Genomic DNA, 24817 nt, shown 5'->3' with positions numbered 1-24817 from the left:
TCGGAATTGCAGTAACTATGAGGCATTGCATTTCTGGTGGGGTTTTAGTACCCTTATAGGGGCCTACCCTAGGGGGAACAACTCACTGGCCCATGCCTGTCATGCTGAGACAAGAACCAGAAATGCCAGGGAGGAAAAGCCAGGAGTCCCTGCTAGGAGTCTGCTTAGAGTCTCTGAGGGGTCCTTGGGTTCACCTGAGGATGGGTGGCCAGGGCCAAAAGCTAAATCCTGAGACCAGGAGGGTGGCCCACAGATGGAAGCAGCCACTGGCTGTGGGACTGGGCTTGTTAAGTGTCCATGAAATAGAAAATCTGAAAATGTGATAAAAATATAATTTGTAAAGAAATGTGAGCCTTGACATTCAAAGCTTCTCAATCAGTGACAAGCACTTCCGGGTTAAGTTTTGGCCTTGGACTTCATGCCACTCTTCCACTATCCTGACCTTCTTTCTTTTGTTTCTTCAACACATATTTATACAGCATCTACTTTGTCGCCAGCACAATTCTAGGCTTGGAACAGTGAGGGGGAGAAACCAACTCTCAGCTTTATTGGACACTATGTTTTAGTGGAAGAACAGACAATAACAACTACAGATAGAAATATCTACTATATACATGTTATACATGTTACGATATATATTATACATACTACAATATGTATTATATTATATTAACACATTTTTAAGGTGGTATTAAGTCCCTCCTCCCCTGGGAATGAGGCAGTGAGAGGCCGGAGCGCCGTGTCCCTTGCATGCTGTGCCTCCTTAGGCTTAGAGCATGAACCCCTTCCCCTCCGTGAAACCTTGGGCTGGGGAATAAGTGTTCTTTTTAACAGGAGCAATGCTGGAAGCAGGAAGTGTTTGCAGGACCGGAGGGTGACACTTCCACTCTGGGTGGGGTGCCTAGCAGCACTCTGCCTCCCTCAGGCTGACCTTACATACCCTGGAGAGCCCGTTTCCTGGGCATGGCTGGGCTACAGAGAAGCGAGCCATGCGGGGCAGCTCCCACTCAGGGCTCCCTGGCCCACTCTGACTGCTTCTACACCCACTCCCTCTGGGTGTCAGTGGTAGCAAGGTCCGGGGGCTTTGCTGTCAGGGGTGACGTGGCACTGGCAGGGAGTCATCCTCATGGTTAATGAAATGACAGGGATGCTGGCCTTGTGCTCGCCCCAAGGGACCTCATCTCCCATCAGTCACCTAGCTGGTGATGAGTGGGGGGACTCAGGGAGAGGGAAGTGCAGGGGGGGAGCGAACAAGTCTAGATGGGGGTGTTGGCGCCCAGTGAAGGGCCATGGGGAGTGATTGCTAATGGGTGTGGAGTTACTTTTTGGAGTGAGAAAATGTCCTGGGGTTTGAGAGAGGTGATGGCGGCACAACTTTTTGAATATACTAGGAAACACAGAATCATACCCTTTAAAGGGGGGATTTTATGGTATGTGAATTATATCTCAATTAACAAGACAACTCCAAATTCAGCAGAAAGAGGGGAAGTTTTCTTATTTCAGCTGTTACGTTCTTCCCATCGCACCACAGCCACCTCCTAATTGTATCATTATGTTACCTTATCTTCCATCAAAGGAAAACACCATAAGTTCAAACCCATTTGACCAATTCTGCCCCAGGGTTCCCAGGGACTTTTGGTTCTGTGTTTGCTACAGGCTAAGTCATTTAATCCCAGTTCAGATAAAAGAGCAGTGCACTAACAGGAAGTTGGGGCCAAGGCCTGCACACAATAGCGCAGGCGTGAATTACCATAAGAACGACACATTTCTGAGTCACCCAACTAATGGAGGGCAAGAGGGGTCACAGCATTGCTTAATTATGTTTCCCAAACTGTGGAATTCTGGAAAGGCCTGAGAGGGGTTGTGATTACAATCAGTAACCCCATATTCCAAACACAGCATGGCAATACCAGCTGGATCGGAGAGAGAAGGGAAGCACCTTGTGAAGAAGGTGAAACTTTTGTTGGGATGATGGAAGGGTCTTCCCACAGCTCCTTACAACCCCAGCAATACCTAGAATCCAAGGGGTGTATGGATCCTCACCATGATCACCCCTGGAATGACTGGGGAAACTTAGCAAAGGGCTCTCCTGGCTATGCCACATACATCTATCTGTAAGACCTAAGGGCACTCACATCCCCTCCGTGAACCTCGGTTTCTGCCTCTGTCTAGTGGGGATATTAACAGTTCATTCCTGGTAAGGTTGTTGAGAGGATTGAATGAGATACTGCATGCCTACGCCGTCCACACACTGTAAGATGTCCAAACTACGGTAGCTCTTCTGGGCTCTGAAGTAGCTAGGGGAGGGATTATGGCCAGGTTGAACAGATAGACAAACTGCAGCCAGAAAGAGTGATCTGTGGCTTCTTAGAGTCAGAACTGAATAAATTCCTATTTTATGGCTAGCCTAATAAACTGTCGATGTTGTCTTAAAGACAATATGCAAAAGGGATGTATGGTGACCAGCATAACATAAAAAAAAAAGAGGGAGAGATGCACAAAAGCAGAGGACAGAGCCTCCCAGAGAACCTCCCCAGAGAGCCCACGTTGCCAATTGTCTCCTTCCCTGTCTTTTGAAATCATAAGCCCTCTCCTGATTGACTACCCTGCTCACCATGTTTAGCTCCCCTCTCCTTTGGGAAAGAATTCCTTCCCGGCTCCCTGTGTGATGTTTGAGGCCCTTCAGAGATTGGCCCAGTTCCACTGCCTGGCCTCCCCTCACTTCCTCTTCTTCCCTTAGTTGGCTCTTGGCCTTTCCCATCATGTGCCGTGAGTACTACCCTACATGCCTTAGCACAAGCCGGGGCCTCCGCCCAGGGTGCCCTTTCCCTAGGCCGTCATCTCCCACTCATCCGTGAAGGTCTATTTTAAATTCTGCAGGCCCCCCAGAAGCTTCTTCCCTCACCTGATCCTCGTTAGTTCCTCCATCAATAATGCCCACATCAGGAAGGATTCCTTAAGCCCAAGAACTAGGTGCCTGGGAATCCCTGGGATGGGAGGGGAGGATTTTGCACTTAAATAACTTACCTAAGGCCTATGAGAAACAGAATTGGAGACACTGGGGTCGCAGATCTAAAAACATCCTTATTTTCATTTTTATGTTTAACTAAAAATAAAATAAGAACTGTACCATTCTAAACCATCAGTACTATTTTTGTACCTATTAAGTAATAATTCCTTAGAAATGATTTAGAATCTGCCTCCACTGCAGTTTCAATGATAAGCTTGTCTGTGCATTTACTTTATATGCATGCCTGGAGGTGTTTTGTTTTCCTTGTCTGATTTTATGACTTGAAGTCGGTGACTCTTGTCATCAACACCAACTTGTCCCAGAAACCCACTTAAATGCATGCCTTCACTCTCTTCCTTCTTATGAATGGGGGAATGCAGTTATAATGCCATGGTTTTCTTCTCCTTTGTCATTTTCAATCTCTCCCCAGAATGCTTTGTAAATACCTTTACTCCTGCCCTGACATATTTTCCTTTGGGCAAACTGTTGTTTGTTTGTTTGTTTTTTCCTAATTATATCCAGAGAAATGATTTGTTATTCTGTGGTTGCTAAGAAAGTGTGTAGTAGCAAATATGCAAATCCCCAAATTTGGCAAAAAGAGAATACATCACTAGGATGTAATTACTTAATTATCTTAACTGGAAAATGATAGAGAAATGTTGATTGAACTATGAGCAAGTTAAATACAAGACTGTGTCACCCTGCCGATAAGGTGTTTGCTCTATGAGAACAGGGCTATAATTCATCCAGCTCGGGATGTCCAGGTCAGGGCTTGCCCCATTGTGGATTTCCTAAGATAAGTTTGTGCAACTGATGAATGAATAAATAAATTTGTGAAGAAAGAGTTGGGATGACTAAAGTCCAGGATGAACTTAGGCTTGAAGAACCATAGTGACTTTTTATTTGGTTCAGAGTGGGAAGAACCACGAAGGCAATCGCTTAGGGCAGTTGATCTAATGCTTATAGGAAACAAAGAAAACACAACTGTTTTCTGTTAGGTTAATGATCTGCAGAATGAAAAACATGGGGACCAGGAAATTAAAGCCCAAGATAAGGGAAAGGAATGGGGAGAAATACCTAATTGTTTGGAATAAATTCATCTTGTAGTTCAGATAAATAACATGTAAATAGACTAGCGTGCCTGTCAGAATCATGGAAAACAGGAAAGCAGTGAAAGTTGGGAGATAGGAAAACACCATCCTAATTGTCAATAAAGGAAAGAAGGTGGAGTCTAGAAGATAGAGTCTAACTGTTAAATGGATCCTTTGTGAACTCTCAGTGCAGTGAGTAGAAATCCACCAAGAGCATCAGTGATTCATTGTAAATCATGCCCAGTGATCTTTAACACCCTTTTAAACAGGACTGTTGGCAGGTCAGGTCAGGGGTATGCAACAGGCATGGCATACCTGGATTGTAAGGAGGCATTAGACTCTTCAATAATAATTTGAGGACAAGATTAGGACATTGAATTATGAGAGAAAGTAGTCTAACTTTTTGAAAGATGGAACTTACAATACTATTGATTAAAGAGTATATGACAGAATTGGAAGAAGAGTTCTAGATGCATTCTGTCAAGTTTTGACCTTAGTCATGTTCAATGTTCCCATCAATGACTTGGATGCACACTGTATGTCTTGTCAAATTTGAGGTCATAAAGATGAATGAGATAGTGAATTTGATGTAGAAGGAAGACACAAAATAAGTTCAGCAAGGTGGAATGTCACGGATATAAATGTAAATAAATCTCTGCATTTAGATTTTCAACATTAACTGTCCTAGTCGACAAGGCATGAGAGCAGTCCACGTACTGGTGAGGTAGGGGTTTAACTGATAACTAGATCTGTGCGAGTCAGCTATGTTCTGGCTTCCAGAAAAGCAAATTTAAAGCTCAGAATATTGTTGGAAGTAATAGTATTCAATAACCAATAACCAATAAATAAGTTAATGACATTTTAAAAAAATTGGAGTGTGGTGTTTGATGGAAAATATTCTATCCTTTATTTTGCAAGGCAGACAACATCTGGAGCACTGGGTTCCATCTGGGGTGCTACAAGTTAAAGGGACTTTGACAGACTGGAGAACATCCCAGAGACTGGATTCTAGGCAGTTTGGGGTTCCTCGAGCTGAGAGTGTACCCACAGTCTAACCCTGGGGGGCACCAGCGCATCAATAGATCTGAGCCTTAGTGTCTCATGGTGAGCTTGGGGCTGGACTGCTTCTGAAATACTGGCTAGTAGATCTATGGACACTGTGTACCACCATCTGACCACCTTCTCTACATCAAGATTCGACCATTGGCGTGTAAGTTGTTAGACCCAGCGACCCTGTATCATACTTCTTCCTCTAACCTAAGAGAAGCTGAAAGACATTCCTACCAACAAGTCCCCTTGAATGGTTGAAAATGCACCTCTTGAGAGAAGAGCCCAAGGAATGTGGCCACTCCCCGTGCTCCCCCAGGTATGCCCCATCTCCTCAAGAGCTCAGCTTCCTGAGAGACACCCCAAGTTCCTGCAAAATGTCCCTGTTTTTGTTGAGCTAGTGTGAGAGGGTTTCTGTTCTTTGTTCCCTGGCTAAGATGCTCACATTATACAGGGATAAAATGACAGTTATTTGCCTGAAGGAAGGGGAGTCTGAGCCCCAAGGAAGGTGCAGTGTTGCTTCCTGGGCCTGGGGCAGCAAGAAGTTGCCTGTGGGCGGGAAGGGGGAATTAGCTTCATGGAGGCAGCACTAGAAAGGCCTTTTAAGTAGTTGAGGCGTGGATGGAAGTGGAATTTACTTGTTAATTCAAAGTTTAATAATTGTCCCTTTGTTCCATGATAAGGAAATGTGGGCTCATCCTTTAAAAACAGGGCTTCGCCATCACTGGAAATGCTGTGTCTTTTATTCTCGTGTTTACCATGTCTCAGCTCAGCAGAGGGAAAACACAGCTCATCCATGACATCAGTATTAACACGTACAAAGGGAAACATAGGGTTTGTCTCTCGCAGAGAAGAACATACGATAACACTGAGAGAAATGTGAGTGAATTATTCTGATGGGGACTCAGTAATTCTGCTGCCCCACATGAATCACTTATAGAGGCCAAACAAGTATTAAGACAGAGGACATTGTCCCAAACAGAGGGACAAATCTGACATTCTGTAATAGCTCTCTTTGTCATTTATGGTCCAAAACAGATGAGCTTTAGAACACATAATTTTAGTGCTGAAATCAATAAAGGTCTGGCCTGGGGCCAGCACTTAAAATAGCTGTTGTAGCTGCCTGGCAGATGGAGAGATCGCTGCCACAGGCCTCTGGAGCTCACCCTGTTTTCTGTCGGTCTAGACGCAGACCTGGTGCCCACCCCACCACCTTCCGTCCCGGACTGTAGGCCACAGTGGGCATCGTCCTTTCCTCTTAGTTACTGAAGGGCTTCCCAGCGCAGCCCCAGCACCTCCACACCCTGGTGTGATGTGTCTTGGCTTCTCTCTTTCTCAAAAACTAAACCAAACCAAACCAACCCTTTTCCATGCTCTGCAGGCTGAGTAATAAAGGCCACTGGTCATTTCAGGACTTTTCTCTCCCATGTGGGAAAAGGATCTCATGCTTGGCTATGTGCTGACGTTTGCCACTGCCCTCCCCGCGGGGCTGGCTCTGCAGCCTCCTGGCACTTGGGAGTAGTGGGTAAAAGCGCTGCTTTTAAATTGTCCTACAGAGATGCTTCGAGGGATCTGCAAACTCTTAAGTCAGATTTCATGAAAATAGTAAAGTGTCTTTAAAAGTAATGAAAGACAGCAAGAATAATCAAATCCATTGGATTCTAATTTTTTTAAAGATTTTTTTAAAGATTTTATTTATTTATTTGACAGAGACACAGCGAGAGAGGGGACACAAGTAGGGGGAGTGGGAGAGGGAGAAGCAGGCTCCCCGCTGAGCAGGGGATCCCAGGATCCCAGGACCCTGGGATCATGACCTGAGCTGAAGGCAGACGCTCAACGACTGAGCCACGCAGGCGCCCCTTTTGGATTCTAATTTTAACCACGGTCTATCTGAACACATTAATTTGTATTTCCATGTGAACTTATTCTGTGGCCTTGGAAAAGTCTTGTCTGGACATCTGGCCCATACATATAGTATTTAAATGCCTTGTAGATGCATACTGGCCTGGAAGGCTGCCACTCCTCACTGCTCTTATCTTAAAACCAGGGCTGTATACGTGCATTGCAATGCTCCTGTGTACCACGCTGGATTAAAGGCTATGCCTTTCATGCATCTGGCACACAGTCTCATTACTGATTCACTCTCATTTGTGCAATAATTTGTGAATGCTGAACATGTTGCAATGTGAAAATATTATGTTATAGATAATTCAAGCCATTTTGTGATTGCTGGATGCTTATTGCCTGGTCTATATATTCTTACATAACATGTATACAATATATACTTTATATGTTATGTATCTAGAATCTTTCATGCTTTGATGGTGGTTTTATCAAACCGAGTGTCTACTGAGATTGACAGAAGAGCTGTTAAAAGACTGGAACCATGAACAGTTACTTATCTGTGTGGCAAGGCTTTCTCTATACTGAGCAAAAACAATGAACAACGACAATGACAAAACAAGTTACTGAAGGTGACAGTATAGTTGGCAACTAGTGTTCCAATTCCAAAATGGTCTCTTGCTCACATTTTTGAGGTTATAATGTGCAAATTTTAAATTAGAAGTAAAATAAATTCCTATTAATAAAATATGGTATGTATTTGTTTTGTAAACATCGGGATCCAAGGTAAGATTTCGTTTAAATGAAGAGAGATGTTTCCTATCAAAAATGTTTGCAGTCCCTTTGGGAGGATAATCCTACTTACGCTGCCATTCCGGCAGAGGCCACCCCTGTGAGAGGGGGACACCTAAATGGTGCGATTCAGAGCTACCGGAAGGGTTTTTGCTGTTGGTGTGATTTTCTTTACCAAGATGTAAAGTCTTTTCTGATGAGGCTGAATAGCTATCATGCCATGCTTCTGGAAGAAATGTCCAAAGAAGTTAATCACATGAGGTGGGAAAGATTGACATTAGAACCTTCCCAGAGAGTAGGTTTTGGCTGCTCTGAAGGCTCTGGGTACATAAATGGAGTAGAAATGGAGAACAAGGGGTGCCTGCCTGTGTGGCCCGGTCGGTTAAGCGTCTGCCTTTGGCTCGGGTCATGATCGCCCTGTCCTGGGATTGAGTCCCTCATCGGGCTCCCTGCTCAGTGGGGAGCCTCTCTCTGCCGCTCCCCCTGCTTGTGCTCTCTCTCTCTGTTATAATAAAGAAATAAAATCTTTAAAAAAATAAATAATAAATAAATAAATAAAATCTTAAAAAAAAAGAAATGGAGAACAAAGACAAAGGAAACTGGAGTTTCCTTATTTCCTCAGTGGTTCTGACCACAAAATTTTTGCTCTAACGCTAGAAAAAATAATTCTCCGGTAATTGGAGAGAGGAGCCATAGAATACCAACAATGAACTCACCATAGTAGGAGACATTCTCACCTGTGTGATCTCCTAATCCTCATAACAACTTTGCAAGGTTATTTCCAAGTTACAGATGAGGAAATTGAGATGTCGAGAGATTAAACGATTTGTCCTAAGTGATCTGCCTGGAAAAAAGGCAAATTGGCACTGATAGCCGGGTCTTGCCTTCCCATTCCATCTTTAGGCGGAGGACAGCGCCTTTAACACTGGATGCGGATTGTGCTTGCGTGATACTCGAGGTCTATGCACACAGACAGGGCAGAGAGCCACCGGGTGAAACGGGGACAGCAAGTTCCTGAACTCGTTACTACTTAGGTTTGGCCTTTGCAGGGCATCACCCAGCAGTCTGAGCTGAGTCACATCTGGTTTTAGCCTGAAGACATGTAAATTAAGTTCCTGGCAAGGAAGACTGAGGGAGAAAGCAGGATGTGTCTGAGTCTCTGAGTCCTCAAACTTTCTATGTGTTACTGATTACTGACAGTCATAACAACGCTTCCTTGCATCCAGCTGATTCTAGTTACTGATTTAACCAGGGTGTGGTAAGGTTATGTGGTTGCTGTTCCGTGTGTGAGGCTTTTGAAGAAGTCACTTCCATCCTGGTGGGTGGGTGGGCAGAGGCTGTCGTGTTCAGGGCCCTACCCGCCCCCAGCATCTGGCACACCTGTTCTCAAGTATGGCTTCCCCTGGGAGAGATGGGGCCCAGAAAAGCGAACTGAAAATCAAAATCTCCCCCGGTAATTTTGTTGTAATATAACCAGTTTGCTACTCCCGAAGTTTACCTAATAGGTGGTCAATTTATTTTTCTTGAGCAATTTAGTAAATGAAGATTGAATGTTGTGGTGACCATGGAAATGTGCCACTCAGATCTCCCGCGGACTGGAGTTCATTAACTGATGGCCCCAGCTGCATCCACCTTTGGATCTGCCACTGTGTTCCCACAAAGCCATGCTTCCCGTGGGCTGCTTCCTGCCAATAACAGAACACGGTGGGGATACTCGAGTCCCACTGCTGTGAGATACAAGTCTCCTCTGATGGGCAGCTTTGGCTTCCGGATACCCTACGCTGTGATAGGCTGAATTATGTCCCCCTGAAATTCATATGTCAAAGTCCCAACCGTGAGAAAATTTCACCCAGTCCATAGTCCTGCGTATGGCAGCCCTAGGAAACTACCTTTAACTGAAATGTTCTTAGAACTGTGCTACCTTCTGAGACTCTTCCTCCACCGTCCTCCCATACCCCTGGCCTGCAATGCAGCCTAACAGCTTTCTCTACTTCCTTGGGCACTCCTGCTCCTTCTCCCTCACGGCTGCTTCCCTCAACAAATCTCTTGCATATCTAAGCCCATCTTGGTATGTTTCTTGAAGGACTCAAACTATAACAAACGTGATGAAAAAAAAATTATTTGGAATGCAATATATTCCTGAGATTATTTAAAATTAAGTTATTATACTAGATGACAGATTTAAAAAAAAAGTAAGCCCAAATTTATTTGGCAGTAAGTCCCGCGTGCCAGGATAGACAGTTTTTCTGCTGTGACCATGTTTCCTGCCCCAGCCCTCTGGGTGCTACAGCTGCTGTGGGGATGCCCACCTCTGTGGGAAAGAGGAAGGAGGGAAATGACCCCCCCTCCCCACGATAGAATTACAACATGCCAGAGCTGGCAAGGATCCCAGAGAGAAGCACTCAAGTCCTGCCCCTCACCTCACACCTGGGGAGACTGAGCACCCAGATGTAATCGTCCAGTTGACTCACTCAGTGTCACAGAGCTGACAGATGGCTCTTCTTGGCAATTCCAGGAAGGCCTTTCTTGGAAGGAAACAGAGATGGCTATTTAAAGGAACACGTTTGGATTACCTATGAGTTACTAGTCTCTTCTACTGGTTATCTCTGCTCCTGTGAATGAAATACTGGTTTTTTGGGTCACACATGTGACCAGAAGGAGAGAGGCCATTCTCCCTTTCATCAATGCTTGGGGCTGTTTGTAGGCACAGCTTCTGACAGTGTAAGAGTGGGCTGATGATGTATGAGCTGTCACGCAGGTTAAAGCCTGGCTTGGTAACCAAAGCCACAACACACCCACGCAGAGTAACAAAACCTGCCTCGGGCCCGCCTCTCCATCCGTGTGTCTCCAGCAGACCTCATGTGCTCGCACAGCAAGCTGGCTGAGCCTGCCCTCGTCAGCATGGGTGTGGGGCCAGGGACTTTAAGCAGAAGCTTGGCTTGAGTCTGAGCCCTCCATATGCTTCCTATTTCTTCAAAATCATTTGTTAATGAATGGCTTGTGCGATTAATATGGGGATGAGGGCTCATCACTTCGCCTCTTTGGGATGGAGTTATCCATAAAATGTAGCGGGCAAATTGATGATGGTGATGATGGTATCTGTGACTATACTAGAAACCGCTGGATTGTACGCTTGAAATAGGTGAGATGTATGGTGTGTGAATTATATCTCAAGAAAGCTGTTTTAAAAAAATATGGGGATGATCTTAGCTGTTAGTGAAATGGGGCATTCTCTGCCTTCCTGCACCGCTCAGAATCAGAAGGCCAATTTCGAGATGAGTCATAGGATAAGAAAATCTCACAATTATTGGATTAAAAGAGGCCACCAGGCTCAGACATTTTCTTTTAAGACATCAATAATGTTGGAGGCAGTGATGGGGCAGGGCCTATCTCCCCAAAGAGGTAACTCAGCCACTGTAATAAAAGTGCACTTATAAAAATAGCCGGCTGGCCTGCAGGCAATAGTTGGCCAGTTAACAATATTGTATTAAAATATTATTTACCCTGTGGTTGGTTTTTTGCTGCTTCCTTAAATTTCACACCCGAGGGGAGTCCCCCCGACTGGAATACTTAGTGCTTCTGCCCAGCATTTGGTCTCCTCCTTCTTTCTACCAGTATGCCAAGTCTCCTTTGAAAACAATCCCCTCTGTCTCTTATTCTCCGCTGGGTACTTCCAGTGGGATTGATCCCACCCCCAGCCCAGGAATGGGCCATGGTTGGCTTAAACAAGTCAACATACCCTTCCCCACAGGGTGGTTGGTTCAAAGGGATGGGTAGTAAAACTCGTGGAAGAAAAAGAAACTGGAAACTTATGCTGGGAATTCAGGACCACGCATATATCTTCCTCCTTGGGTTTGTGGTGTGGGCAGGTGTGGCCAGGAGCTGCTGGGATACTGGAAATGACCTGGGAGCTCCGGGCCATCCTCTGGGTCCTGCCAAAAGGGAATCCAGGAATGCATGCAGGTTCTGTGAGGTGTGTAGCTAGTATGGTTTGGGTGATCTCTTTAAGAAAATGAATACATAATTACAGATACATAAGTAAGTATAAACATTATTATTTAACTAGAATGAGGGAAGACTTCCTAACAAATTATAAATTTCAGAGACCCACACCACAAACAACACAAAAGCCAGGTAAACAGTACATTCTTATTAATTAATATCTGACACACCTCTAAAGTACTTTTCCATGATTTTGGCTGCAGACTATTTAATCACCTCTTTATATTATGATTTAGTAATACCATTTTTTATAGAGAGGATAAAAAGATGGTCTTTCTTTTAATATGGATGATTAAAATATTTTGCTATTGATACTTTAGAAAGATTTATTTCAGGGACACCTGGGTGGCTCAGTCGGTTAAGCATCTGCCTTTGGCTCAGGTCATGATCCCAGGGTCCTGGGATTGAGTCCCACATCAGGCTCCCTGCTCAGGGGAGAGTCTGGTTCTCTCTCTGCCTGCCACTCTCCCTGCTTGTGTGCTCTCTCTCTCTGACAAGTAAATAAAATTTTTAAAAAAAAGAAAGGTTTATTTCAGTATCCTAACTCATTATTGGTAATGTCACCTAACATTTTTAGGATTGCGGTCAAATATAGAAAGCATAACCTTCATTAGCTTCATGATAGATCTACCTCTTACCTCACTCCTTTCCCTGACATAAACATACGAGATGATGCCTCCCTGTCTCTTAAACTCTAAGTAAGACCTTGGCTCAAATTCCTAATCCAGGCTTTATAAAAAATAAAGTGGCTTCCCCATGATTTTTGCAATCCCTGGGTAGTGTATCATATACTTATGGTAGTCATTTTTGGGTAGCTCAGCATTTATTCACTGTATTTCTAGCAACAGTATTTTTGGTCTTTCCTCCCCTCCCCTACTCTGAATCTCTATAGTTAAATGGGACCCACCTCCAAAATTTGGGTTGGAGCACATATCCAATATCGAAGGCTAGAAATACATTACATTCCTCTCGGCCACCGCCTTTGACTCTGGGATAGGCATGAGACTCAGTCAGAGTCCATGATATTCAATTAGTCTTTTGTTGAAACTTTTGGGCAAGAGATGCTTACTCTCTCCTGAGAAGGTGTGAGGTTTGATAAAGTATTAAAAGTGTCCAGGGAATTTCAGGGCTGTGTGAGCCAGTTTGGAGAGAGGGAGAAAATGGGCTAAATTTACCTGTCTAATATTTGGGAAAAGGGAATCCATGTTTTGTTGTTAGGTTGACAGATATCAGGTTACTACCAAAGGAGAGAAGACACCAAAAAGGGAACTGAGGAAGATGAACAAAAAAGGGAATTTGATTTTCTTAGAAAAGGGAGACATTTAGCCCCTTGACCTTTAAGAGTAAATGATGGGCCCAGCCAAGGGCAAAACAATCCAGTATCTCCATAGCCAGAAAGGTTTATAAACATTAACCAGTGGCCCATATATTTTAAGTCGCACTTAATGCCTAGAACACTTGAGTTGGAAGGGTTCTTCTTAAAAGACAAGGTTTGGAAAATAGTAGGATTTCATTACTAAAAATAAGTTGCATGTTCAAGGGAGTCTGATGTGTAATTTTATTAATCTTCTTTCTCAAAACAAGACACTGCACATCCCCATCTCTACATAGAGATCATGAAAGCCTAAGACACATTCCGATCATGATAGCCTTTTTCTCAGTCTATGTGGGATGATTATGGATCTATCTTCCCCACTAGATTTTAGCTCCTTCCAAAGATCTTGCTTATATTATATTTTCCCCAAAAAAAGCCTGGCATAGAATGGGCACTCAAAACAAGCTAGGCAGATTTAGGTTTGGAATCTTAGTTCTTTCCCTAGATAGATATCCTTGAACAAATTATTTTAACCTTTATGAAAGCTCTCAGTTCATGCTTGGTGCAGAATATATGCTATTTCTTCTGAATAAATGAAATGGAGGAAGAAGTTGATTTGCCAGTAAACTATTAAAAACAGGTATGACAAAAATCCATGACTTTTGGACCGTTGGCCCAAGAGGTTTATGTGCCAATCTTTCTTTGGTCAAGAGGAAGACATTTCTGGAACTCATCTCTCAAATCTAGCTTTTTCATATTTGACAGGAAAGCTATAACCCAGAGCAACACCTAGCCCTGGTAGATAGAATGCTCTACAGAGGAAACCATGTGGCTGGGCTGCTAGGCACAGCTGATTAAATATTTGAGCAACTCATTTTATAATGTGATTTCACTAAGTGCCTACCTATTGCACCAAACCCATTGGCAATTAGAGGGCACAGAAATTGCCTCAGAATGCAAAGGCACATCTTTCACTGCTTAAAATAGAAAAATCACTAATGCTCTCCAGGAGGACGCAAATAGAGATGTTGGGACATATGCCATTTTTAGTGACTCAGGCAGAGACAAGTCCATGTCAATGGGACTCCTCCACATTTGGCCAAATGTTACATGACAAGCAGTTGTAAAGCATGATTTAGAATTTGTGTTCTGGTGGCCAACCCCACGGAGTGTAGCCAAGGCTGGGATTTACCTTCATGTTCACCTCCTAGGGAGCAATCACTTCTTTTTAAGTTGTCCACAGCTGCCTGACTTCCTCTGACGTCAATGAATTAGCCAGACTTCCTTCTAAACACATTTTTAAAAAAGGATCTAGTGAATTAGAATTTTCCATTCATGTGGAGCATAGAAAACATCAGCGTCCATCACATGTAGTAAGAGTAAGGGATGTCCCCTGCAACATTTGTTTTCATTTCATACATGAAATGCATTATGATAGAAATGTATTACTTACTGTGGATCATTTTAAGAAAGAAAACCAAAGAAACAGAAAAGCCACTGGGTTTGAGGACTCCTGTTGTTAAGATGGTTTTACCAAATGTTTCTCTTCATCTATTGCCACAAATTTCAGTGAAAATCGAATACAGTCACAGCTTATTTTTGGTAATAATACCTAGTATTTGTTGTATACCCACTACATCCCTGATAGTATGCAAGGTGACTCACATAACTTAATTTCAAGGTAAGGAAAAATATCCTTATTTCAGCATTGAGGAGTCCAGGGTTTAAAACTGTTTGTTGGTATGTCTAACATCATACCACTTGCAAATATCTCCCTCTAGGCCTGCCTTCTTTTCCTTATGCACAACTTTTTAATGAAAAAAATTAGTGCAGCATTTAATGAAAGGATAATTAAGATGCTCTTAAAATCTATTTGATTTAGGTTTGGAGAAGATCGGAACTGTTTGGACTTGGTTGTTTGGGAATTTGCCCCACACACATAAAGGTCTGGATCTACTGGGAGAATGCTGGGGAAGACAGAGGTGAAGGATTAATGCACAGGGGCCCACACTTCTAGCCACTGACTCAAATGATCTAAGGAAGATAAAAGTAGGAGGCATTCTGCATCAACTCTGAAACCGGAGAAAAGTGTCCTCTCTATTTCAGGCTTGGAGGCATTTCTGTCATATATAGTCACCCAGGGCCAATTCACAGCTCTATGTCATGGAAAGTTCTAGCAGCCTCCCCTCTCCCTGGCTCATACATTCCTTAATCTAGAGGGTGGATACATTGCCGTCTCTAGCTCTAATCTCTTCTCTTTCTCTCCCTCCCAATGCTTTTCAATACACGCAGAGATACCAGGGTGGGTTTGCCTATCCTGGGCTCGCTTGCTCTTCGGAGATTTCCTTGTTCTCTCCCCCGTTGGGGAGGAGGGTCCTAAGGAGCAGAGTAGGGGGTCTAGGAAAGGTAGCTGACTCCTGCAGTTTGTGTATCAAAGGCTCTTAAATGGGCTTCTACCAATAGGAGGTGCTGGTGGCAGAAGACTGGTACGTGGGAGGGAGAATGCGGAGTATTTTCTTTATCTTCCTCTAATTCAGGGGGCATCTCCAGCAACTCCACATTTCCTCTGTGGCTCCAGGTCCAGTCGGACGGGCCCACCATAATTCCAGTTTCTCCTGTTTGTCCCCGGTCCAGAGGTCATAGCATAGTGGTTGCCTGTTATTGCTAATCTTGGAGCTGCCTTATCACACTCCACTGCCTCCTTGCTTTTCCAATGCCTGTGTAATTTGTTCCCTGCATTAAAATCCCATAGTTTGAAATATCTGGGGTTATTTCTATTTTCTTGTTTGGACCCTGACTGATACAGTGGGGTGGGTGTGGCACTGGCCCAGAGCCATTCTCTGAACCCCAGTTAGGTTCAGCTGGAACTCTTTGCTACTTATTTATCTGAAGACAAATAATTATGGCCGTGTGAGTGGGTAAATAATCAATAAAGTGTCTGAGAACCTACTGACGTGTATATGATGTGGCAGATGCAGGCTCTGGATCTTGGATGACCTATTTCTGCAAGCAGCATCATGACTGCTCCCGGGTCTGACTCTATGCAGTGGACAGGCATCACTGTTGGAGCCCAGGGCTAGCTGGATCTTGCTAAGAATAGGGAAGGGAGGAAGGGAGGAAGGGAGGAAGGGAGGGAGGGAGGGAGGGAGGAAGGAAGGAAGGAAGGAAGGAAGGAAGGAAGGAAGGAAGGAAGGAAGGAAGGAAGGAAGGAAGGAAGGAAGGGTTCCACCATCATCCCCACTGCCCCATACTTAATCCTGTCCAGTGACTGTGGGCCAAGTAAAGGTCTTCCCTGGTTGTGAAAAGGACAAGAACCTAGGATACCCTGGGGTTTCCAGCCAAGGTATATTCTTCCCCTGGCCTTGGCAGTTCATTTGTCTCTTTTGCTTTTATAACAAATGAAATATATCCAGAAACAAAATTCAAAGATAGTAAAGCTTACCTACATTTAGTTACTTTAACAAAAAGCAATATAATACAACCATAATATAATGGAGAAATAAAATAAATATAATAATAACATTTATTTCATGTAAATGGTGAGGTCTGATTCCACAAGAAGCCATGAATTGGTTGCACCCATGCATAATACATGAGTCGAGCTTTAAGAAAAGGAAGCAGATAAGATGCCATTCAGTACACAAGCTCTAAGGGAGAGTAAAAGAGCAGTGGTCCTGTGGAGGACACCAAAGTAGGAGTGAGTGTTAGGACACATAATAGCAGACCAGAGTTATTTAGCTGTGGTAAGCAAAAGCAGGAAATAGCCTTAATTGAAGTAGGGCTAACATGGCAAGACGAATGACATACGGACATATCAGAGAAAACGAGGAAGTATGACAGTCTTTTAATGAGCTGGGACTTATTTATAAGCATAGTATCAATTATTGCCTTTATAATGAGATAGGACTGAGTGACAGTTTCATGGAAAGCATACTTCCTATATCGAAATCCTGCCACGCATTGACTATTTTCTTTTTAAATTCCATCTCTAGCACATGAAAGACACTTCAGGGACCATATACTTCAGTAGGTGATGGAGAATAAAGGGTGGACTGGAAAAAGAACAGTCATTCAGAGGTAGAATTCAGGGTCACTATTAGAATACGATGAAAAAAACAGAACCCTAAAATAAATGCTTAATGTGATTACTAGATGTCTTATCTAAATGCCTGTCCATCAGTTCGTCTACCCAGGCGCCACCCAGGCTGTTGCTAGCCCATACGGTGGTCGTGATGATGCCTTCCTATAGATCCTACAAGGCACCCATCCTGGACACTTCTGTAGAAAAATGCCTTAATGCACTGATTTTGTCATAATAAATGTATAGATCTGTACTGTCTACAACGTGACTGTTCCCTTTCCCCCACTCCCAGTGCACAATCTGCCCAACCTTTTCTTCTGTACAACTCAGGCCACTGCTACCTCCTGGTTTTGCTCAGGTTGCTGTTTGTAATCATTCTGATTCTGAATTAAATTAGTAAGTACCTATTGATCACCTACTATGTGTAAGGCTCTGTGCTCAACACCGAGAGGGAAATCTAGAAGGCATCAAGACATGGACCCTGAAGAAACTTACCACTTGAGTTTGTGAAAAGATAGTGTGCTGTATATTGCCCCGGCTCCTGCTTGGGTCAGCAACTTCATGTTAGATCATTTGATTCACCTGACAGCAGATGGTTTTACAACACAGATTCTCCTACCAATGTCATAGTAATTGTTTGAGAAATGATGATTTGGAAAAAAAAAATACAGGTACCTTGAACATTTTTTTTTAAGATTTTATTCATTCATTTGTCAGAGAGAGAGGAAAAGAGGGAGGGCACGAGCAGGGGCAGAGGCAGAGAGAGAGGGGGAAGCAGGCTCCCCGTTGAGCAGGGAGCCCGACTCGGGACTCAATCCCAGGACCCCGGGATCATGACCTGAGCTGGAGGCAGACGCCCAACTGACAGAGCCACCCAGGTGCCCCTAACTTAGACATTTTAAAAGTAGGGGCTAACATGACTTTCTTCTACATAAACATAGCAACTTTGGAACCCGAGTCGTGCTGGGAACATGTAAAATCTTGCCTTTTAAGAGACTCAATTTTGTCGTGAGGCCATTTGGAAGATATAGCACTTTTTAGAGTGTCCACTGAGAATTTTCTTCTAGCAATTTCCTGGTGAGCTCCTTTTGCTTTTTAGCTGATAATGCACATAGGATGTGCCCTTCTCAGGGAAAATTACAAACTTGTAATAAGAAAAAAATGGATGGCTTTAATTAGTCTGAAATAATACAAAAATACAACAATCATATTTTCCTTTAGGAGCTCTTCAACACTCTTCAACATGATTCAAGTGCACTAATAAAGTTGTCCCCATCATAGAAAGATGAGCAAGCCATGCACAAGTCCTTAGGAACACTGGCAGGGGATGCTTCACTGTACTAGTCAGGTTCTTGGTTGCAAGCAACTGAAACCGACTGTAGTCCTTTAAGCAGGAAAGGAATTTATTGATAGAATCTTTTTAAAAAGATTTTATTTATTTATTTGACAGAAAGAGAGAGAGCACAAGCAGGGGGAGCGGCAGGCAGAGGCAGAGGGAGAAACAGGCTCCCCAATGCAGGGCTCCATCCCAGGACCCTGGGATCATGACCTGAGCCGAAGGCAGTCGCTTAACCAACTGAGCCACACAGGCGCCCCATTAATGGAATATTTTTATGGGATTAGGAAGGCTAGAGAACCAGACTTGGAAAATGGAGTGGCAGGGGGTGAAGGAGAGGATCTATATAGTCAGAACAAGAGCCAAGGCCACATCCACCATTCAGTCAGTCTCACAAAGAGTCTGATGCAGCCACCATAAGCCCGAATGCTGCCACTGCCCCCCACTGCCTTGGAGAGCAGGTGCTGTGGGCACCCCTGGCCCTGCTTCTCTGAGTGCATATCTGGAGGCATCTGACTGGCTACGCCCAGGTGAGGGACTCCTGCTCTAGTTACAAAGAGGGCTGGGAAAATGAGTCTGGCCTTTTCAGCCTCTGGTGACAGCTGGGCTCTGCATCTTACCAAACATCAAATTCAAGGGAATTATGAAACATAGGAGGATGGTTCAGACGCTAGGCCATAAAGTCAGACAAACATTCCTTTCCCTCATGGAATGACTAAGGAGAATAATTGGAACAGGAATGTGTTTTGTCTTACTCAACTGATTATCTTCATCACTTTTAAAATCAGTATCCCTTTTTTTTCTAAAATTAAAAAAATGTAAAACATCCAAAGTAGCACTTCGGCTATGCTTGTCCAAGAGCTTATGTTTGTAAATAAATGCCTTTTTCCTTGCTTAAGAAGCCAAAACCTGGGAATGTAAATCGGTGCAGCCACTATGGAAAACAGTGTGAGGCTTTCTCAGAAAATTTCAAACAGAACTATCATATGATCTAGTAATTCCACTTGTTGGTATATACCGGAAGGAAACTAAAACATTTCATTGAAGATATATCTGCACCCACATTCCAAGACATGGAAACAGCCTAAGTGTCCATCGACGAATCAACAGATAATGAAAATGTGAAATAGCTACATAATGGAATATTATTCACCCATAAAAGGAAGGAAGTCCTGGCATTTGGGACAACAGAAATGGAATTTGAGGGCATCATGCTAAGTGAAATAAGTCAGACAGAGAAAGACAAATAATGTATGACCTCACTCATATGTGGAATCTGGAAAAAAAATAAACTCATAGAAACAGAATAGATTGGAGGTTGCTAGAAGTGAGGAGGAGGCACCGGGCAGCAGGGGGTGGGGAGCGAACCTCCAGTCACAAGATAAATAAGTCAATATGTCCTTGGGATGTAAGGTGACTATAGTTAATAATACATACAACTGTATTGTATGTTTGAAAGTTGCTAAGAGACTAGATCTTAGAAATTCTCATTACAAAAAATTAAAATTGTGTATTATATATGGTGATGGATGTTAACTAAACTTATTGTGGTAATCATTTTGCAATATATATATATATATATCAAATCATTATTTTGTACACCTAAAATTAATAGTGTTAGCGTTCTATGTCAAGTATATCTTAACTCAAAAAAACCAAGACAATACTTGAGGCACCAGGTTTCCTATTGCCAGCCTATGGCTTTCATCATTTCATTCCCTGATCAAGAACCTAAAGTGATTCTCTATTGTCCACCAACAGTGCGTCCCCACTCTCATTTCTTGACAGTGAGCGCTCAGTTCTAGTAGGCTACCCCATCCCCAGATGAATGGAAACTTGTTGAGCAATCTGTCAGAGACTCTTGCCCCATTAAACTAGTTTTCAGATGCTAAAGAGCTGACTCCTTCATGGTATGGAACTCTCTGGTAGCTTTCCTCTGTATATCGCCCACAGAAAGCTGGCCACAGAATCGTCCCCAGGCTAACGCAGCCAATGTGTGGACTTCAGTCTGTGGGCCAGGGAAGGTCAATGTGATATGAATGTTTCAACTGTATAAATCATAGCCATCAAATTGGTGACTGTACATTAAAATGAGTATATAATTAATTATATTAGTCCTGAAACAAAATTGTACTTGAATGGATACCAACTGTAGCTAGATTTTCTTTCAAATCTGGCCACAGCATTATGGTCCTGCTGTACACATTTTGATTTGGCTTTGTTCTTCCGTGACAACACAGGAGGAAAACAGCATAACTGTCAAAGCACATCTATGTTCTACTCTAATGACCTCTGGGTAATCAATTATCCATCAGTTGCACAATAACCTAAATCCTTCCTTCCTAATTCCTAACTGGCTGAGCAGTTGTAATGCCAAATTATATAGCACTGACTAAAAAGTTAATATGGACGTGGATCAGTGAATTACCCTGTATAATTCAGATTTCCTCTACTTCTGCCAAAAGCTGCCCCTCTTTCATTAGTTACTCCTTAGGTTATTGGGATAGAGTATAACCCACCTGGGTTATTATAATGCTCCAAGAGATCATGCATCCATTTCACACATAAGTCCAGAGCATCTGTGAAGAGCTTTGAACTTTGTCAGCCTTTCAGGTAGAGGCCTCAAAAGCCTTTGTCACAATCAGCAAAGATAAAGAACTGTCACGATGATAGCTCTTCAATACCTGACCTCTTTTGAGTCAAGAGAATGGGAAGGTCTTTGTTAGAATCATATAATATTATAAATGTACAGGCCAAATGGACATTTATTTATCAACCATTTCCTCCAACAGGTAATGTCCCTTCTCTTATACTTAGCAGACTGATATTTTAAAGCCCCTTTACTGTAAAATATATCATCATAGAGAAATGAGCAAGAGAACAAAAAGGTACAGCTCAAGGATTAGTCAAAAAGTAAGTACTTGTGAACCCACCACCCAGGTCAAGAAATGAAACATGCTTACATGAAAACATGTAATGTGCACAACTATTTATTGCAGCTTTTTTTGTTATCACCAAAAATTGGAAACAACATAAATGTCCTTCAATGAGTGAATGAATAAACAAGCTGTGGTATATCCACATAATGGAATACTACTCAGTAATGAAACAGAACTATTAATACATGCAACAACTTGGATGAATCTCAAAGGCATGATGAGGAGTAAAAGAAGCCAGTCTCAAAAGGTTACATGCTGTATGATTCAATGTACGTGATATTCTTTTCTTTTTTAAGATTTTATTTATTTATTTATTTATTTATTTATTTATTTATTTATTTATTTGAGAGAGAGAGAGAGCACAAGCAGGGGGAGCTGCAGGCAGAGGGAGAGGGAGAAGCAGGCTCCCCGCTGAGCAGGGAGCCTGATGCAGGGCTCCATCCCAGGACCCTAGGATCATGACCTGAGCCAAAGGCAGACACTTAACCAACTGAGCCACCCAGGTGTCCCCTGTAGGTGATATTCTTAAACAGACAAAACTAGAAGTGATGGAGAACAGATCAGTGATTGCCAGGGGTAAAGGGGTTGGGGAGGAGGTAACTGTAAAAGGCTAGCACGAGGGTGCCTTTTGGGTGATAGAACCCCCAAATCCTGGCTTTGGTGATGGTTACACAAATCTACACATGTGTTAAAATTCATAGAACTGTACACCAAAAGAAAAAATAGTCATTTTTACTGTAAGATTACTTTAAATATTAAAAGACAAGAACTGGAACAGGGCAAGCACCCTAGAGCCCTCCTGGTTTCTCCTCCCAGGGACTACCCTTCCTCCCATTGAAGAGATAAGATTATACTATATATATATATATATATATATATATATATATATATATAGAAAGATTTATTAGTTTATTTTAGTATATGTGCTGCCAAATGAGCACGAAAGATTTATCAGTTTATTTTAGAGAAAGAGAGAGTGCGTGCACACAAGAGGGGGAATTGTCAGAGGGAGAGGGAGAGAATCTCAAGCAGTTCCCTGCTGAGTGGGGAGCCCGACGTGGGGGCTCAATCCCAAGACCCAGAGATCATGACCTAAGCCGAAACCAAGAGTAGGACGCTCAACCGACTGAGCTACCCAGGTGCCCAAGATTATATATTTATCTTTTAAGATTTTATTTATTTATTTGAGAGAGAGTGAGCGAGTGAGAGAATGAGAGAGAGAGCATGAATAGGGAGGGCAGAAGGAGAGGGAGAGAAGCAGACTTCTGGCTGAGCCGGAAGCCCATTGCGGGGCTGAATCCCAGGACCCTGCGATCATGATCTGAGTCGAAGTCAGACATTTAACCAACTGAGCCACCCAGGCGCCCCCCCCAAGATTATTATATTATATTATATTATATTATATTATATTATATTATATTATATTATTATATTATATTATATTATATTTTTTAAGATTTTATTTATTTATTTGACAGAGAGAGACATGGTGAGAGAGGGAACACAAGCAGGGGGAGTGGGAGAGGGAGAAGCAGTCTTCCCGTGAAGCAGGGAGCCCGATGTGGGGCTCGATCCCAGGACCCTGGGATCATGACCTGAGCCGAAGGCAGACGCTTAACCACTGAGCCACCCAGGCGCTCCTAAAATTTGTTTTTTGTTGTTGTTTATTGAGAGAATATCCTCTTTGCTTTTTGTTGCTTTTGATTTTGAGGTTCTAGGTTGATATACATGGTAACTTTTCTTTCATCACGAAGAAGTTATGTTATTTGGTTATTTTTCTTTTTATTTAAAGATTTTTATTTATTTATTTAACAGAGCTAGAGAGAGAGCACAAATAGGCAGAGCAGCAGACAGAGGAAGAGGGAGAAGCAGGCTCCCAAGGAGCTCGCAGCCCGATATAGGGCTCGATTCCAGGACCCTGGGATCATGACCGGAGCCGAAGGCAGACACTTAACGACTGAGCCACCCAGGCGCCCCTGTTATTTGGTTATTAATAAAGTTATGTACCCATGTGTGACAAAGCAAACTTATTTTTATATACTAAGGGTGGGTGTTGGAGGACTAACATCTGTTGTTCTTGTTCTGCATCCCTGTGCTCTCTCTCTGGGACAGCTCGGCGGAGCTCTAGGTTCTTGGCACCCCTTCCAGCCGCCCAACCTTCACCGTGGTGATTGGCTCAGGGAGGGTCACATGACTAATCCCGGCCCATCGGAAGCTTTCCTAGGAATTGTGTTACTCTTCTTTTTTCTGGGGTCACCAGGCCAGTCTGACACGTGCTGGAAATTGTTAGGTGTCACTGCCTCCACCCACTATTCTCTCCATTCCTTGCAAGAAGCCTATCACAGTAGGAGAGGGAGAGATGGAGAGAGAAACAGAACCATAGATGGCGGTTGCTGCGGCCCGGCATTGTTGAAGACCCATGTCCTTGCCCTGCCTGACAGTACCCGTGTGCATACTCCTTGCCAGTGTCCGGTGTCAGTTATCTATGCCCTCTTATCAATTGTAAACAATAAGACTCACAATAATGGCGAACACTCACTGAGCTTGTATGATGTGTTAAGCCTTTGCCTCCTCCCCACCCCCGTCATGTTTTATTCTCACAACCCCACTAGAATTTTACAGGTTCAATCCCTACCTCTACTTACCAGTTGAGGAAACAGGCACAGAGAGGTTAAGAAATGTGTCCAAGTTCATGAAGCTAGTAAGAAGGAGAGGTGGGATTTAAGCTGAGGAAGTCAGACCTCAGAGCCTCAGTCAGGTTTCTAGGCTTCCAGTGTGAGAGAGATGCAGACACAGGAATTCATGCCTCCTCTTTGAAGCCTTCCTGCGTTACACATGCTACACTGAATTCCCTAGGTCCTAGCCTTATTTATGCTTGTGGCCACTTCACCAAGTGGTTAACATGAGAGGTAGTACAGAGTTGTGATTAAGAGTCTGGGTTCATATTCTAGCTTGGCCTCCTACTAGCAGTGTGACCCCAGCCTCCCTTTACTCATTGTAAAATGGGACTAAAAACAGTACTTTAGCGGGGCACCTGGGTGGCTCAGTTGGTTAAGCACCTGCCTTCTCCTCGGGTCATGATCCCGGGGTCCTGAGATGGAGCCCCATGTCGGGGTTCCTTCTCAGCGGGGAGTCTGCTTCTCCCTCTTCCTCTGCCCTGCTTGTGCTCTCTCTCTCAAATAAATAAAATCTTAAAAAAAAAACAAACAGTACTTAGCTCCTGATGTTGTTTGAAGTATTAAACATGTTGATTTATGTAAGGCATTTAGAGCAGGATGTGTCATGTGAAAAACTGCTATGTGTTAGCTATTATCAACCCCATGTTCTCCACATTGCCTCCCCAGGTAGAGTTTAAGCTCTAT

Source organism: Zalophus californianus, chromosome 6 (assembly GCF_009762305.2).
Source record: "Zalophus californianus isolate mZalCal1 chromosome 6, mZalCal1.pri.v2, whole genome shotgun sequence".
NCBI lineage: Eukaryota > Metazoa > Chordata > Mammalia > Carnivora > Otariidae > Zalophus > Zalophus californianus.
This window is presented reverse-complemented; position numbering follows the sequence as displayed.